The 13,388-nt window shown below is 44.6% G+C and overlaps 1 protein-coding gene across 3 annotated transcripts in view; it reads left to right on the plus strand.

Annotated features, from left to right (window-relative positions):
* Positions 1 to 13,388, plus strand: part of ZNF609 (zinc finger protein 609) — an 82,753-nt gene that overhangs the window by 13,982 nt on the left and 55,383 nt on the right. The gene's annotated exons all lie outside the window — the stretch shown is intronic.

The following is a 13,388-nucleotide window of genomic DNA, read 5'->3' on the forward strand; positions in this document are numbered from 1 at the left end:
ACATCCAGGCCACTGGACCAGATTCAGTGTATCCTTTCATAGACCAGGAGCCATCTGGCCAGAGAAGCAGTTTGGGACTTAAGTAACCTCTGTGGCAACTTGCGGGCACATAATGGCCATTTCACTGGCTAGTAAGCAGCAGCTTTTGTGTGGTTGTTCTCTATTGGAACAATGTAAGTGGGGGATTTTTCTTTCTTTACATTTTAACTTGGTATTTGCACAGTTTAAGTTAAACTAGACAATAAGAGTTCTTTTCATTTGGATATTTTTATCTTTCAAACCGCTAGTTACTTTCCAACTACCGTGTTTCCCCGAAAAGAAGACACTGTCTTCTATTTTTTTCGGCTCAAAAAAAACACACTAGGTCTTATTTTCGGGGTAGGTCTTATTTTTTTTATTTAATGTATAACAATCCAAAATTAATGCAAATCCAAATTAAATAATCTAAAATGGCAAAGGTAAGACTAGGTTGATCAGGGCAATCAGGGGTGCGTCGTACATTTCCAAGAGCAATTTGGCAACCAATCGCTGGCCAGAATGAGCGAAGCGTGCTTTCACTATCAATTCCTCACAGGTGGAGTGCATTTGGGATCCCTCCGCCTGTGGCAGGAGCCGGCGCTATAGAGGAGGCATCGGCTTATGCGGCTCTGCTCCCTCCGCTGCCGCCTCGCTTCCTCTAGCGCTGGCATCACCGATTTTTCTCCCGCAGCTCTTCAAGTTTCCCCTTCTGCCACCACCGTCCCTGGGAAAGGTCTTATTTTCAGGGTAGGTCTAATTTTCGGGGAAACTGGGTACTACATTAGTATCACATGAGTAATGTACTTTCTTAGCTGCTGTTATTACTGCATTTCATGTGGTTTATTGGCTTCACACATAAATATACCCAGACTAATTTAGCTAACGCTTAAGTATACTCTGGTAGATTTTTGTAGAGTTGTTCATCTGAAAAATCATTTCATAATGCCATCTTGACTTGACGAATGCCATCATGCACTTTTGGTAATGGTGTTTCTCAAATGAAAACCACATTTTCTGTTAGAATTTAGTTCATTCAAGAAAAATGTTCCTTTCTGCTTCTTCAAATTTTTTAATGACCGGGGTCAAAAGAATGTATTGGTTTGACCCTATTAACTATTAGAAAATCGAGTGAATGTTCCAAAAACTGTTTTTTTTTCTTTTTCTTCTTTCAATTCTACTGGTTTAGAATTTCACACAGTCCCTTAGTATGGGGAGGGGGGATCAGTGAACGGACGTTCGCCATTCTCCCTAGCTTCCCCCCCCTAACACCAGAGAAGCTGGGCCTGTAGGAGGGGCAACAGAGCGGGGGAGTCGGTGGGTGGCTGCCTGTTTACCGCAAAGTGATCTGGTGACAGCTGAGTCGCCAGAACGCTTCTATTGTAAAGACGAGTCGGCTTTACAATTATAAACAGGTTCCCGGCGCCAGTGACGTACTCTGGACGTCACTGCGGGGTTAAATATCTTGGCGTTGCAGTATTCAGAGATTTCAGCCAGTCCTACTACAAAGGCTTTGTAGTCCATTTGTGAGTACACACATCTATCACAGTCCACAATTTAGCAATGTCTCCTCCTCCGTTGGATTTTTTTGTATTCACCTTGTTTATTAGGCAGTGAATCAGCATCATCACGTCTGTCCAAATATCAGGGAGGTGATCTATGACACAGTAAAGGTAAACCAGGAAATAGTAGAGTGGTTTTCCTGGTTGTTCAGTGTGGTAGAAGTGTGTGAATACACAAAACGTTACAGAATTGCAAATCTTTTGACCAGTAAATGATTAAATATAGTTGTTTTTCAACTGTGTATTTAACCATTTTCCGCTTTAGAGGCCTTAAAGGAGAACTATGGGGTTAGTGCTTTTCCCCATAGTTCTCCTTAGGGTAACGGGAGAAAAAACGACTTGTCCAAGGGCTAAATCGGGGGTCAAATCTACTTGTCCTTCATAACAATCTACTTATCCCAATACAAAAAAAAAATATTTTTAAAAGTTTAAAACTAGGGATGCTTCAATACCAGTTTTTGGGTATCGAGTATGAGTGCCGATATTTTGCTTTCAGTACTCACTATCGCTTTCGGTATCGGTGCTTCCGTTGGCATGGAGCGGCCTTCCCGGGCAATCAGGAAGCCGGGCAGCGGGTAATGAGATACTACCCAGCTTCCTGACTGCCAGGGAAGCCGACTCCATGTTGTTTGGCCGGCTTGATTGTAAATGGCTGGGATGCCGGTTTCCCGGCCAATCAGCATCGAGCCAGCTTGCTAGCCAATACGGAAACCTGGCGCAGAGTAATGACCTGATTGGCCGGAAGGACTGCTCGATGCTGATTGGTAGCAAATCAGCAAGGAGCTGGCTACCTGGCCAATCAGGAAAATGGGAGGCGGGTCATTAGTCACTAAACCCGCTTCCTGATTGCACGGGAAGCTGGCTCCATGTTCCTCTACGGCACTGCCGGTCGGAGGAAATCTTCCTCTGACTGGAAGTTCCAGTATTGGGGATGGTATCTGAGCATTTGGGCGAGTACAAGTACTAGCCCAAATACTCGGTATCTGTGCATCCCTAATCAGAACTGTATTTGACTATGCTAAATAGCGCTTCTCATTGGTCAGCCTGGTCACCTGACCAATGAGTGCTTGCAATTTGCGAGCATAATTCAAAATGCATAGGGCAGGACTGGGCCAGATTTGATTGGGTAATTCCATTTTCCCGTATTACCTGGGAAAGTGAACTCACCCTTTAATGCACATTGTGCGTGTGAGAGAGTTCTGCTGCATGGCTACCACAATGTGGCACACAGTGAAATGGCGGCAGGACTCAACATACACACAATTTCCTATGCGTGCGTTTATTTGTATGCAGACGGCAGGGGCAGCGGAGTTGGTTTTAATTTTTTTTTTTTACTTTGTCACTTTATTTTTTTAAATTTTTATATATTATTTTTACTTAAAGTCAGTCAAAAATATATAAAATGTACTTAATTTTATTACATAGGGTGATGGAACCTGCCCTCCAACACAGAACAGATGTTCCGTGTAGTTCCTGACAGCCGAGACAGGTGGCGCTGTGATTAGCACAGAGCAGACGAAGAACGGAAGTTCTTCGTCTGATCTGCGGACTCTATGGTGAGCTCCCGTGCTGTGGTGACGAGTCCCCCAGAGGAGCAGGGGACCCCTGAAAACCACAGGGGGGGGGGCGAACAGGCGATCGCCGATTCTAGCTTCATACAAGTGATCTCGTTAGATGACTTGTATGAAAACGAGCGGCGGCTCCACAATATACATTTAGCTCTGCTTGTCCGGAGCCGGGCTAAATGTATTCAAAAACGACTCGCCCGGCGCCCGTAACTGCATGTCCCGGGCTTCGGGCGATAGGAATTACACACCCCTGAGCTGGCTCTGCCTACCTAGAGGCACAGCCAACTGTGACCCGCCACCCCCTCCCCCGTCCGCTTCCGCCAGTCAGCGCTGGAGGATCAGAGCGGGGAGGGGGGAATTCAGCCACTCCCCTGTCACGGCAGAGAGCCGTGACAGGATCGAGAGGTGAGCGAACGCCGGTATGTGTTCTCTCACTTCCCGATCTACTGACTGTACCGATCTACAGTCTCATTGTCACAGGTCGGCTAGAACTATGAGGTGAGTCAAAAGCACTCACCTCATAGTTCTCCTTTTAACTCTGGATACTGTACCCAAAAAAGGCAAACAGACAAAGGACTAGTCACCAGTAATCTCCTCATAACTGATTTACTATGCCCTGTTCTGCACGGTCTAGGTGAAGGCAGCCATCTTGGTAGAGAAGCAGAGCTTTGCGTCTTCTCTCAGCTGCCCCACTGATGACTTGTATGACTGGGTCATCTGTGAAATTACAAAGGCACCTTTAGAAATGTTTAGTAATGGTAATCTACAAACACATACTTCTAGATATTTGATGGTTTTTCTTCTTTGCATACCTTTTATAGTTAGAGATGCACTGAAATGAAATTTTCAGACCAAAAATAAAAAATTTGTCAGCCAAAACCGAAACCCCATTTTTGTTTTTTCTTTTCCCCCTAACCTTTTTACCTTCCTGTTCATTCACAAACATACTATGTCCTCAATTACTTACAAGCACTCAGCAATCAGCTCTCCATCCTGACTCACCTGTCACAGGAGGCTGAGCAGGTGGTGCGGGAAGGAGAGCTAGGACTCCTGTGACACCACTGACAGCTGACTCCTCCCTCCGCATTGCCTGTGACAGCTGACTGCAGTCTCCTTCTAGCACCACTCTCTCCATCCTGATCTGTCTGGCAAAAGAGGCTGAGCGTGCAGGAGGAGAGCTAAACCTCCCATTACATCGCTCTGCTCCCTGGCCCGCTTGGCCTCCTGAAGGTTTTTTTCTCCTCCTCGCTGGATATGTTGCTCTGTGTCAGAGGGGACACAGAGCAGTGCCCAGCGACAAGGAGAGGAACTACAGAGGCACTGCATGTGCAGCCAAAAAATTGTACTTTCTGAATTTTGTCCAAAGTACGATTTTCTGGCAAAATTTCGATGCATCCCCACTTATACACCCCCAATTCCGAAAAAGTTGGGACGCGGTGTAAAATCTACACAAACAGAATGCAATGATTTGCAAATCTCAGAAATCCATATTTTATTCACAACAGAAAATATAAAACATATCAAATGTTTAAACTTAGAAAATGGACCGTTTTATATAAAAAAAAGGGGCATTTTAAAATTGATGGCAACAACACTTCTCAAACAAGTTGGGACAGGGCCATGTTTACCACCGTGTAGCATCCCCTCTTCTTTTACCAACACACTGTAAACGTCTGGGTACTGAGGAGACCAGCTGCTGGAGTTTTAGGAGAGGAATGTTGTCCCATTCTTGCCTGATCGAGGATTCTTAACTACTCAATAGTCCTGGGTCTTCTTTGTTATATTTTTTTTGTTCTAAGATGCCCAAATATTTTCAATTGGTGAAAGGTCTGGACTGCAGGCAGGCCAGTTAAGCACCCGGACTCTTCTACTACGAAGCCATGCTGTTGTCATAGATGTATGCGGTTTAGCATTGTCCTGATGAAATATGTAAGGCCTTCCATGAAAAAGACTTCATCTGGATGGGACCATATGCTGCTCTAAAACCTGGATATATCTTTCAGCATTGATGGTGTCTGTCCAGATGTGCAAGCTGCCCATGGCATACACACTATTGCACCTTTGATAGCATGTTGGAAGGTTCCTCTCCCCTTTAATCCGGATGAGGCGGTGCCCATGGTTGCCATATGTGAAATTTCGATTTCTCTGACCACAGAACAGTTTTCCACTTTGCAACAGACCATTTTAAATGAGCTTTGGCCCAGAGAAGACGGCAGCATTTCTAGATCATGTTCCAATATGGCTTCTTTGCATGATTGAGCTTTAACTTGCATTCTTGGATGGGCACGGTCAACTGTGTCAGTGATTTTTGGAAGTATTCCTGAGCCCATGCAGAGATGTCCATCACAAAATCATGTCTGTTTTTAATGCAGTGCAGTCTGAGGGCCCGCAGATCACGGCATCTATATTGTGTCACAGCCTTGTCCCTTGCACAGAGATTTCTCCAGATACATGGATTCTTTTGATATGTACTGTAGATTATTATATATTTAATGTCTTTGCAATTTTACATTGAGGAACAATATTCTGAAATTGTTTGACAATTTATAGATGCAGCTTTTCACAGATTGGTGAACCTCTGCCCATCTTTACTTCTGAGATACTCCGACTCTCTAAAGGTGCCCATACACCTTACGAGCATCGCAAGACTTTTGTCTTGCAATGGTTGTAAGCTGATTGAAAGCTTGTACGATCTGCCCATCTTGGACAGGCAGATCGTACTTGCGATCATCTAAAGCGGCTTCCGATGACCGCAGTGAGGGGCGGGCTTCCGATGACCGCAGTGAGGGGCGGGCTTCCGATGACCGCAGTGAGGGGCGGGCTTCCGATGACCTCAGTGAGGGGCGGGCTTCCGATCAATGCAAACGGGCAGTGTGCGCGTGCGCACACTGTCCTGTTCGGCAGTTGTCAAACAAGCAGGCCACTAACCCGCCGAGAATCGTACGATTCTCGGCGGGTTTTCAAGCCTGCTTGTTCGACGGAAGACGTGCGACCGTACAGTAGAAACGGTTGCACGCCTTCCATACACTGTACGATTATCGTAAGATCGCGGGATTTCCTGCGATTCTCGTACGATAATCGTACAGTATATGGGCACCTTAAGATGCTCTTTTTAAACGCCAATCATGTTCCTGACCTGTTGCCAATTGACCTAATTAGTTGCAAAATGTTCTTCCAGCTCTTCCTTGTTGCACTTACTTTGCTAGGTTTTTGTTGCCCTGTCCCAACTATTTTGAGCCTTGTTGACATCAATTTCAAAATTGCCTTTTTTTTTTTTTTTTTTTTCAAATACATTTTCTCAGTTTAAACATCTGATATGTTTTTTGTTGTGGATAAAATATGGATTTATGAGATTAGCAAATCATTACATTATGTTTATATCCCCATGTTTTTGGAATTGGGGTTGTTATTCTTTTCCTCTATTCTTCTCACAGTGACTTGTTTTTACTGAGGGCAGATGAATCCACCTCCCTTTACTGCCTGGAACTCTGGCACATGTGACTGGGACACGTGACCATGCACATCATCATTGTAAAGCTCCACTTTAAGAAGCACAGTTACACAAAATTGAAGTGACCCCATCACCGCAGGGCCACTTGTATCTAAATGCATACCTATAAAAGAACAGTAAACATACTTGACTTTCCAATCACCTGTGTGTTGAAACACTGCCACTTTGATGTTCCCTAGCTGCTGCAAGTATTCAAACCTTTGGAGGGTCAAATACCTGCTTACTCCCGCTGACTCATATGTCCCTTAGTGAAGTACAAGTCACTGTGTGCAGCAGGGGAAGCAGGTATTCCACACAACGGGTAAGTGACGGCATTTCAACAGCATATAGCGAGCAATAGTATTTGGTATTTAGGACCTTTAGTATTTGTCCTCCCATGACCCTAAAGAGAACTATGGAATACAAAGGTTACCACATAGTAACCAACCATAGGGACCAACATAGCTACATAGTTCCCCAGTATTTATACTCTGGTGCAGACCCAGTGTTGTTGTGGTAATTGGCTATTTATGTGATATGTCTAGAAGTAAATCATTTACTCATACTAGTTGGCAATTTGTTTCATTTATAAATAGTGCCACAACATTATGCAGAGATTTGAACCAATTATATTAGTCCCTGTCTATTGAAAAAGTTCTTCTTGGGAGGAAGCTTAAAGGAGAACTATGGGGTTAAGGCTTTTCCCCATAGTTCTCCTTGGGGTAACGGGAGGACACAAACTAGCGTCCTCCCGTCACCCTAGGCTCAGTATACCGCGAGCCGTAGCTCGCGGTATACTGAGACGCCGCAGTATACCGCAAGCTGCTGCTCGTGGTATTCTGAGACGATGCAGTTGAAGCGGATCCCGACAATTGTGCCGGGATCCGCCCAGCTGTGTGACTGACAGCTGGCACTGCCTATCTAGAGGCAGAGCCAGCTGTACCCGTCCCTCCCCCGTCCGTTCCGCCAGTCAGCGCTGGTGGATCGGAGGGGGGAATCCAGCCCCTCCCCTGTCACGGCAGAGAGCTGTGACAGGATCGAGAGGTGAGCGAACGCCGGTATGTGTTCCCTCACCTCCCGATCTACTAAGCCGACCTGTGACAGTCTCATTGTCACAGGTCGGCTAGAACTATGAGGTGAGTGGAAAGCACTCACCTCATAGTTCTCCTTTAATAACTTTGTGGGAAAAAGCAAATGGCAACACAGGGAGAACTGTCAAGTCCATGTATATTGTCCCAGTGGTTGTCAAACCCAGACCTGCAGTGCAAGAGGTCTAATCACATCAGCCACTGAGGTTCAGCAGTACAGAAGTGACCTAAACATTTTCTCTTTGTTTGTGATGACTGATGCACATTGGACTAGTATAATGATTTACACTGCTACTTCTGATTTTATTTTGTTTGGCCATAGTTGGGCAGATTGTTTGATAATGATTGCTGTAGACTTTGGATGATCAGAGGTCAGATGTCGCTTTGACTCACCTGATGGGTACCTGCAAACACAGACTGCTGAGGCTACTCTGAGAGAAAAGTGATTCTCCATAGGATAAATATGAAAAGTCGGGATTTTTTGTGTTTAAACAATTGGCTGTGGACTGTTGATTGAGGGTAGTCTGAGAATTCCTGCACTGCCAATTTGCCCTGCTTTAGAACAGCGGCTAGTCAGAGATCTATCTATCTCAATTGTAAGGCTTTCTTCACATCTGGGTTTTTTGTCGCTCAGGGGTAAGCACGACAAAATGTTGACGGCAATCTGAGCATGTTGTCGCAAGCAGAAAAACACCTGTCACTGGTAAAAGTAAATTAGCTACTTTTTGGCAGATTACAGAGCTTTTTGGTTCCATAAACTTCATTGACAAACTTTGTGTGACAAAACACTCGGGTGTGAACAGGGGCCATAGAAATGAATAGGATTCCTTGTCGTGACTACCTTTTGAGCGATTTAGGCAAATGAAATAATCTGGGCTTTGTTTGATTTGTGATCCTTGACCAGTAAAAGGATTATTCCATTTCAGGGCAGAAAGGAAAACAAACAACTTAGGCTGGGTTCACACTTGGGCGTTCGTAATATGCGCGTTTGACGCCACACGTTTTTATTGTGATTTGCGGTCAACGAAACGCACAACAAACGCGCGTTTACGAGTGCTATCCAGCTGTATTCTTCACATCCTCTTCTTCACATACCTCTTCATATCTTCACATCCCTTACCAGTACCATGCCAGAGATATACCTCTTCATATCTTTACATCCCTTACCAGTACCATGCCAGAGATATACCTCTTCATATCTTTACATCCCTTGCCAGTACCATGCCAGAGATATACCTCTTCATATCTTTACATCCCTTACCAGTACCATGCCAGAGATATGCCTCTTCATATCGTCACATCCCTTGCCAGTACCATGCCAGAGATATACCTCTTCATATCTTCACATCCCTTACCAGTACCATGCCAGAGATATGCCTCTTCATATCTTCACATCCCTAGCCAGTACCATGCCAGAGATATACCTCTCCATATCTTCACATCCCTTACCAGTACCATGCCAGAGATATACCTCTTCAGATTTTTGCATCCCTTGTCAGTACTATGCCCCAACACGGTAGTTGCTGTTCAGGTGACCTGTCATTCACAGTGGCTGTCTATGCACTAGCAATAAGCATTGATGTCACCCTGCCAGCAAAGTCTGCAAGTTTTAGGATGGAGGTCGGGGTTTCTTCTCCCACAACCCTGCCTCTTCCCTCCCAGCTCGGCCTTCCGCTGCCGATTTATGTCCCGCAACTCTTAATTGCAGCTCAGAACACTTGCAGTGAGAAGTGTAAACAAGAAGCTGCTTTAACGGCATCTTTTCTATCCTTCTGCCTGCTGTCCATGTAAAGGTGGCCATACACTGTACAACCTTCGCAAGACCTTAGTCTTGCGATGGTTGTAAAGTAATTTAAAAAACGTACGATCTGCCCATCTTGGACGGTCTGATCGTATTCTGGATCATCGCAAGCCCGCCCCCCTGAGGGGCGGGCTTCCGATGACCGCAATGCTGAACGGGCAGTGTGCGCGTGCGCACACCGGCCCGTTCGGCATTTGTCTCCCGAGCACCGTTCAAACCAGCCGAAAATCGTACGATTTTTGGTGGGTTTTCTAGCATGCTCCTTAGACAAAAGACGTGCGACCGTACAGTAGAAACGGTCGCACGCCTTCGTTCACACTGCTTGATGATCGCAGGATTTCCCGCGGTTCTCGTACGAGAATCGAGCAGTGTATGGGCACCTTTAGGCTGATCTGTTTGATGCAGCTCCTAATTGCCTAGGAGCTAAGGACACTGACAGGCAAGTAGGTATAAATCAGCTGTGAGGGGCTTGTGTCTGTTCTAATTCTGCCTATCACTGTCCTGTGTCCTGCAGCTCCTAATTGTCTAAGGGCCTTTCACACCACATCCAGATTACCTCCAGACCAGACTGTTTCTGGACCCCAATGTATCCCTATGCTATTTCTGGCCTCTGTTCCCATGTTCCGGACCAGACCAGAAAAATACTGCATGTCATATTTTGCACTGGAACGCATCAAAAACGCACCTGTAAGACACTTTTTTTAAAATTCAAATCACGGCAAAAATGCAATGCACTATGTTCCAGGTCTGGTCTGGAAAATGGTGTGTACCCAGCCTAAAGTGCAGGATACTAACAGGGAATTGTAAATCATCAACTGTACCGGTCTTGGAAAAATAAAAAGCTAGGCAGCCTCTCTGCTGCTATGGTCGGTGTTCTCCAGCTTCTAAATACAGAGAGCCTGTACAATGACAGATATGTAGACAAGCCAGGACTTTCTCCCTACCCAGGTTTTCATACAGCACATACAGCTGATATCTGAGTCTTTTTGCTTTGCATGCACATCATGCTTTGCATGCACATCAGACACATCTGCAAAGTGAAAGGGGTCAGCTGTTTGCTTTTCTTCATTTTGCAGATGCAACAAAAAAAAAGGTGTAAGTACATATTGGCAAGGACAGAAGAGTTCTCTGCTCCCCTGTCAATTTCCCTGTCAATGTCTGCACCCCTAACTCCTACTTTCTAGATCCAGTCCAGGGGCTGAGGAATCACTGGAGCTAAACCTTGCACGTTGCATGTACATTAACTGGAAGTGATGTATGAATCCGTTCAAATCATTCCTCTTGTAATGGGTAAAAAAGAAAATTTGCAGCGACAAGCTCAGCACAAGGGAAGTGAGGTATGGGAAATATTTGGGCTGTGGGTTTCAACTTTTTAGTAACCATAAACCTGGGGTAGACAAACAAAAGCCCTCCAGCTGTTCGGAAACTACAAATCCCATCATTCACAGGGGTGTGGAAATTTGAAAGAAAAAAAGAAACTACTTCTCCAAGGACTAAAGTGGTGGCCCAATCTACTTGTCCCTCATGACTATATACGTACTTGTCATTATACGAAAAATAATTTTAACCAAAACTTTATTTAACAGTGCTAATTTGCGAGCGAACTTCAGAATACATGGCACAGGGACGGCAAGGACTGTTAGCTGATATGTACAGGTGAAACTCGAATAATTAGAATATCGTGCAAAGTTCATTTATTTCACTAATGCAACTTAAAAGGTGAAACTAATATATGAGATAGACTCATTACATGCAAAGCAAGATCATTCAAGCCGTGATTTGTCATAATTGTGATGATTATGGCTTACAGCTCATGAAAACCCCAAGAACCCCAAATCCACAACCTCAAAAAAGTAGAATATTACATGCAATCAATAAAGCAAGGATTGTACATAGAACAATATCGGACCTCTGAAAAGTACAAGCATGCATATGTACTCAGTACTTGGTTTGGGCCCCTTTTGCAGCTCTTACTGCAATTACTTTTGCATGATATTCTAATTATTCGAGTTTCACCTGTATAGCGGAGGTGGGGGAGGGAGGTCCAGATTTTAAAGGGTAATTCCATTTTCCCAAATTGTGAAAGTCAATTCCCCCTTTAATGCACGTTGTGTGTGTTAGAGAGTGCTGCTGCCCGGCTACCACAATATGGCAGTGGAATGGGGGCAGCACTCAGCACACACAATGCCCTACGCATGCATTTATTCGCATGCAGGTGTGGTTGTTTTTTTTTTATTTTTTATTTATTTAATTTTTATTAACTTTTGTAATTATTTACGTAATTTTTTAGTTTTTTTAATTGTAATTTTTTTTATTTTATTTTCTAAATTTTTATTCATATTTTTTCAACCTCCTGCCATCCGCCCGTTGAGAAAAAACGTACGGACGGCAGACGCACATTAGCAGACGGCTTTTTTTTTTCTGCTCGCGCGCGCCCCCTAGCGAAAAAACACACCCACTCTGCACAGCCGTTACCGGCTGTTTCATATACATACGATCGGTGGCTCTATAGCCTGCCGATCGTATGTATGTGCTGTCTTTGCAACCCCCCCTCGAGTGCCGCCCACTCCTGACCCCCCACCTTCAATCCCGGGATCTGCTAGCCCATCTGCGGCTCGGGAGGGTGTCAGGAGGAAGATGGGAGGGAGATGAGCATCTTCTTCCTCCTTGCTGATCTCCCTCTGAGGTCTGAATGCAGAAGTGATGAGTATTACACCACTTCCGCATTCACCTGTCAGTCATCTGGCTGCTATAGCCAGAGAGAAGAAGCTGATGAAGCAGATCTCTGCTTTATCAGCTTCTTTGGGGAGTCCCCAGGTGACAGGGGTCTTGGAGACCACCTAATGTCTCCATAAAGAGGACCTGTCAGTGTGTATTTTCTATTATATAGGGGGATTGTTATCCTCTATGTGATAGCAATAACAATAAGCGCAAAAAAATAAAATAATCACATATAAAAGTTTTTTTTTTTTTTAAACCCCCAAATTTTTAAGTCCTCCACCCCCACATTTACGCACATATAAACGTAAATACGCGTTCGATGCGGCAGCGTGCGAAAATGACAATTGCGCTGCAAGTGTTACATATCGTCGCGAACGTTGGAGTGAGAGCAATCATTATAGGGCCATCAATCACTGATAACACTAAACTGATGAGCGGTAAAAGCTTTTAAAGCGTCGCCTATGGCCAATTTTGGGTATTGTATTTTTTTGAGGTTTCGCGCGCGCACGTAATTTTAAGGCTTGACATGTTTGGTGTTTTTTGACCCGACGTGGCCCCGTCTTTTATATTTTACCAAAAAATTGGGTAATAATAAATGTTTTATCATTTAATATAGGTGAAACAGTTTTTTTTTAAATGTCGGTAATTTTTCCTTAATATACTAAAAAATAAAACCCCCAGTGTTGATTAAATACCACCAAAAGAAAGCTCTATCTGTCCACAAAAAATGGTATAAAATTCATTTCAGTGCAGCGTTGCATGACGGAATAAACGTCAGTCAAAGTACCGCAGCGCTGATTACGGAAAAATGGTCTGGCCAGGAAGGGGGTTTAACACCGCGCACTTCAAGTGGTTAATTATGATTTTTTATTTTTCACACTTTTGTTTTCTTTTCACTTTATTGCTATCACCTAGGATCTAACAAGCCCCTGCTCTTCATCCTGAATTCATTTGCTGTGACCACCGGTCCCCCAGAAAAGTGGGGAACCCCTGAAAACCACAACAGGGAGGGAGCTGGCGGGGGGTGATGGGCGTGGAGAAAGGCGGTGTTTGGCAAGGGGGAGTGACAATCAGGCTGCTTACACGTGATCTTGAGCATCTGTACAGCCGCTTAAGATCACTTGTACAAAACTGCTCCCCCCC

The sequence above is a fragment of the Nanorana parkeri genome, unplaced genomic scaffold, assembly GCF_000935625.1.
Source record: "Nanorana parkeri isolate BGI_ZX_2015 unplaced genomic scaffold, ASM93562v1 scaffold105, whole genome shotgun sequence".
In the NCBI taxonomy this organism is placed as follows: Eukaryota; Metazoa; Chordata; class Amphibia; order Anura; family Dicroglossidae; genus Nanorana; species Nanorana parkeri.